The sequence below is a fragment of the Alexandromys fortis genome, unplaced genomic scaffold, assembly GCF_014885135.2.
Source record: "Alexandromys fortis isolate MF-2015 unplaced genomic scaffold, M_Fortis_MF-2015_v1.1 scaffold_149, whole genome shotgun sequence".
Taxonomy (NCBI): domain Eukaryota; kingdom Metazoa; phylum Chordata; class Mammalia; order Rodentia; family Cricetidae; genus Alexandromys; species Alexandromys fortis.
Genome location: NW_026068025.1, coordinates 1,829,327 through 1,834,611, shown reverse-complemented (window position 1 = coordinate 1,834,611; position 5,285 = coordinate 1,829,327).

The window sequence follows — 5,285 nt, the reverse complement described above, 5'->3', positions numbered from 1 at the left end:
GCCAGACAATGGGCAAGGACCGGGCCCCCGGGCTCGCCGGGCTCGCCAGGGGGCCCCAGTCACGCATGCGCAGCTCTGCGGGCCTGCTGGGACTTGTAGTCCGGAGGTGGGTCTCCAGCGTGGGAAGCTGGGCTGTGGTTTTGAGAAGGCTGTTTTCCACTCGCGACTGAGCTACGTGCACATTCTCATAATGCCAGGGACAATTCTCTGTCCTCTCCGGGCCCCACATCCACTATGTTTTCCGTTGTCCAGTCCAGAGGTTACCAAGTCTGTGTGGCCAGTTTTCACGGATCACTACTTTGTTCCTCCAGTGTGTCTCCCACGCCATGCTTTTTGTCTCAACTATGGATTAGTAAAGACTCCTGTCTAGGAACTGGGTGTGGTGCTGCACACCTTTAATTCCAGCACTCGGGAGGCAGGCAGAAGCAGGCAGATCTCTGCGTTACATACCAGAGCTACGTAGTAAAACTATGTCAAAAAAAAAAAAAAAAAAGTTCTCTCATCCCTAGGGGAACTCTTATACATTCGTCACGACCCAACACAAAGGATTCAGTTAGCACAGGCTCAGAAGATCCTTGAGAGGGACGCGAGGCAAAGAAAAGAGGCGGAGGGCGGCAGGAGGTGGCATATGGGGCTGAACAAGAGCTGAATACTGGCCTTTCCCTCCTGCCTCCCTTCCATCCCAACGCCGAGAACAAAGCTGCGCTCGCCCCCACTTTCTTCCTGCCCCACCCACCTCCCAAGACTTTTCTCATCTGGACAATGGCCTCTATGCTGAACCTTTTCCTGCAAGCTGAGGGGCTCAATACTGAGAGAGATCCATCACCGCCTCCCCCGTTCCCCATTCCTCCTCCCCGCCCCTTCACCCCCCCCACCTCTGCCTCCTTCGCTCTCCCTCCTCCCGCCGCCCCAGCTGTGTCAAGAGAGGAGGAATTGACCTCTAACCCTGCGGTAGCTGCTCAGCAGCAAGGTCTTGGCTACCCCCAAGCTGCCCACAAGATTTGCTCAGCCAGCCCTGTGAGCTGAGGCTCACTCCACGCAGATCTTTCTGCTGCTGTAGCTAAAGTGACAGCAAAGGGCCTCTCTCCGTCTCAACAGGTTTAATGGCTTTAAGAGCTCCCTGAGAGAGGCACAGCTATCACACCGTTTTACAGCGGTATCAGCCTAGATTCACAGAGGATGAAACCGGAACAACCGGCACAGATCAAGACCAGACCCCACTGGTCACCAGCCATCACTAGAAGCAACTCAGAGGCCATGGCTGTTAGTCCTTGCCCTGCCCCAAGCTAGGCTTCCAGCTTGCAGCATCCTCTACCCTCCATGCTGAGGTAAAAGTTTAGCAGGTTCCCCGAGTAACCAAACCCCAGGAATCTGACACGCAGTCACAAAACAAACAAACAAACAAACAAACAAATAAAAAACCCGACAACAACAAAAACAACTAGTAACTCCTGTTGTTTGATGGCCAATAAGAATGATTTTTTAATATTCCATTTATCTATTCATTACTTATTTGTGATAGGCTCTCATTGGGTAGCCCTGACTGACTGACCTGGAATTTACTACACAGACCAGCCTGGCCTTAAACTCAGAGTGGCCCCCGGAGTGCTGGGATTAGAGACATGTGCCACCACACCTGGCGCCACAGCTGGCTACGGTTTTGTTATTGAGACTAGTCCCATTATATAGCCCACGTGTCCTTGATCTCATGGACTTCCTTCCTCAGCCTCCTCACATTCTGCTGTTACAGGGTTTACCACCAGGCCCAGCATCAACGTTCTTTCTTTTTTTTAAAAAAAATTTTTATCAGTCTTTATTAATTATGTATACAATATTCTGTTTGTGTGTATGCCTGCAGGCCAGAAGAGGGCACCAGACCCCATTACAGATGGTTGTGAGCCACCATGTGGTTGCTGGAAATTGAACTCAGGACCTTTGGAAGAGCAGGCAATGCTCTTAACCTCTGAGCCATCTCTCCAGCCCCACGTTCTTTCTTTTTAACTTAAAATGTATTTATTAATGTGTATGTGATAGGTTTGTGTGCAAGCTCACCAGTGCCAGGGAGGATACTGTGTAGTAGGAGACAGTTCTAGAGAGGTGGTCGTCTCCTTCCACTGTGGGTCCCTGTTTTGATGAATGGCAGGCTGCGTTCCGCCACCCGGCTAGCTTTACACCTGAAATAATTACACGAAAACTGTATTCTTTTAAACACTGCCTGGCCCATTAGTTCCAGCCTCTTATTGGCTAGCTCTTACATATTGATCTAACCCATTTCTAATAATCTGTGTAGCCCACGAGGTGACTTACCAGGGAAGATCTTAACCTGCGTCTGTGTTGGGTGGGAAAATCAAGATGACTGACTGACTCAGCTGCTTTCTCCCAGCATTCTGTCTGTCTACTCCACCTACCTAATTTTCTGTCCTATCAGGGCCAAGGCAGTCTCTTTATTTAACCAATGAAATTAACACAAAACAGAAGACTCTCCCCCATCAGGTCCCAGGGCTCAAACTTGGGTTGTTTACACACAGAGCCATCTGCCATTGCCTTTTTCTTTCTTTCTCTTTCTTTCTTCCTTCCTTTCTTTTTTTCTTGTTGTTCCAGGCAGGGTTTCTGTGTAGCCCTGGCTATCCTGTAACTAACTTCCTTTGTAGACCAGGCTGGCCTTGAACTCAGAGATTAGTTTGCTTCTGCCTCCCAAGTGCTGGGCTTGCACCATTTTTCTTTCTTTTTTTTTTCTCGCTCTCTTTTTTTCTTTTTTAAATGAGACAAGCATCTCATGTAAACACAAACACAAAGACACATGAGTAAAAATAATTATTTTAAAAAGTTGGCTAGCCTACCAAGACTAATATACCCTAAATCTCCCCCATGTTTTAAAACTTTTATGCAAAGGAATTCAACTTTTTAAAGATTTAATTAATTAATTTTTGGGGCTTTTTGAGCCAGGATTTTTCTCTCTGTGTGTAGTCCTGGCTGTCTGGGAACTCCCTCTGTAGACCAGGCTGGCCTCAAACTCACAGAGACCCACCTACCTCAACCTCCTAAGTGCTGCAATAAAAGGTATGCACTACCACTGCCTGGCTTAAGATTTATTTTTATTTATGTGTATGTTTGTGTATATGTGTGAGCTGCATGCAGGAATGTGCATGTCCTTGTCACATATATGTGGGAGCCCATTAAAGCCAGAAGACGGCCTGGGATCCTTCGGAACTGGAGTTACAGGTGTCTGCCACCTGAAATGGGTGCTGGGAATTGAACTCAGGTCCTCGGGATGAGCAAGTAGCCAGTGCTCTTAACCACTGGACCCTCTCTCCAGCTCATGTGTAAATAAAATTTTACCAGGTGGAGGCGATGAAAAGATTCTGATTCCTGGGGCTGGAGAGATGGGATTGGATTCCCAGCACTCACGTGGAGGCTCACAACCACTTGTCACTCCAGTTCCAGGGGATCTGACTGACATCCTCTTTTGGCCTCCATGGGCACAATGTGGTACATAGATAAGCATACAGACAAAATACCTATGCACATAAAAATTGAGAAGAAGGGGCTGGAGAGATGGCTCAGTGGTTAAGAGTACTGACTGCTCTTCCAGAGGATCCAGGTTCAATTCCCAGCACCCACATGGCAGCTCACAACTGTCTAAAGATCCAGTTGCAGGGGATCTGACACCTTCACACCAATGCACATAAAATAAAGTTAAATACCATAAAATTTAAAAAAAAAATTAAGAAGAAAAAAAAATCCATGCTGGGAAGTGGTGGCACACGCCTTTAATCCCAGCACTTGGGAGGCAGAGGCAGGCTGTTTTTTCTAGAAATCCTGTAAATTAGGAAGGGAAAAAAACCCAACAACAATCAAGAACACAAGAACTCTTGTTTATACAACAGGTGTACTGCACCCCACAGCCAGGTAGCCCTGAGAGATCAACCCCCTTCCCAACTCCCTTCATTTCCTTCCCACAGCTTTCCAGACTAGTCCGTCAAGAGCCGACTGTTAGGAAGGACGGCAGCATTCCCCCTCGCATTAGGGATGAAAGCCAGAGAGGCCATCACAGTGCACCCATTTCACAGAAAGCAGTTGTCGTGCGTTTCTTTGTGTAACACCGAGGCTGTCTTTTAACACACGCTTCTCTGTGTAGCCTGCCTGGACGTGTCCTCTTGATCCGCTCTCTACTGCCTCTCTATTGCTAGGGTTGTCAGTGTGCGCTGCTGAGCCGGGAGCCCCGTGTCAAATGCAGAACTCGGTGCCTGCCAGGTAAGCAAGCACCCTACCACCTGAACCACATCCTGTCTTAGTCAGGGTTACTGCTGCTGTGATGAAACACCATGACCAAAAATGAAAGGGTTTATTCCACTCACAGTTTGTCATCCAAAGCTGCGAGGGCAGGAACCTGGAGGCAGGAGCTGACGCAGAGGCCATGGAGGAGAGCTGCTTACTCACTTGCTCCTGCTTGGCTTGCTCAGTCTGCTTTCTTATAGGGCCCAGGACCACCAATCCATGGATGGCACCATTCACAATGGACCGGACCTCTCTCATCAATTACTAATAAGAAAATGCCATACAGTCAGATTTTAGGGAGGGATTTTCTCAACTGAGGTTCTCTCCTTTCAGAAAACTTTAGCTCGTGTCAAGTTGGCTTGAAACTAGCCACCACAACCTCCAACATACTTTTAATAGTTTTTTAAAGATTTATTTATCTTTAAAGTTGTGTGTGCATGCCGGGCGGTGGTGGCGCACGCCTTTAATCCCAGCACTCGGGAGGCAGAGGCAGGCAGATCTCTGTGAGTTCGAGGCCAGCCTGGTCTACAAGAGCTAGTGCCAGGACAGGCTCCAAAGCTACAGAGAAACCCTGTCTCGAAAAGCAAAAAAAAAAAAAAAAAAGTTGTGTGTGTGCGTGCGTGTGTGTGTGTGTGTGTGTGTGTGTGTCAGGGTGGGTATGTGCACATGATGGCAGGTATTGGCAGAACCCAGAGTCTTCAGATCTCCTGGAACTAGAGTTGCAGATAGCTATGAGATTGCCAACGTGGGTGTTGGGAATTGAACCCAGGTCCTCTGAAGGAGTAGGCAGTGCTCTTGACTGCTGTACTGTATCTCTATCCCTGAGGCCGGTGGATTTCCGCATGTTCTGAACCAGCTTGTATTTTCTTGCTAAGATAGGTTCTTTCCACATAAGCTGACAACCTTAGAACTTGCAGTAATTCTCTTGCCTCCTCCTAAATGCTGGGATTATAGACGTGAGTAATGCCTCACATCTATCTGTGTTGTGTTTCTTTTGATTTTTTTTT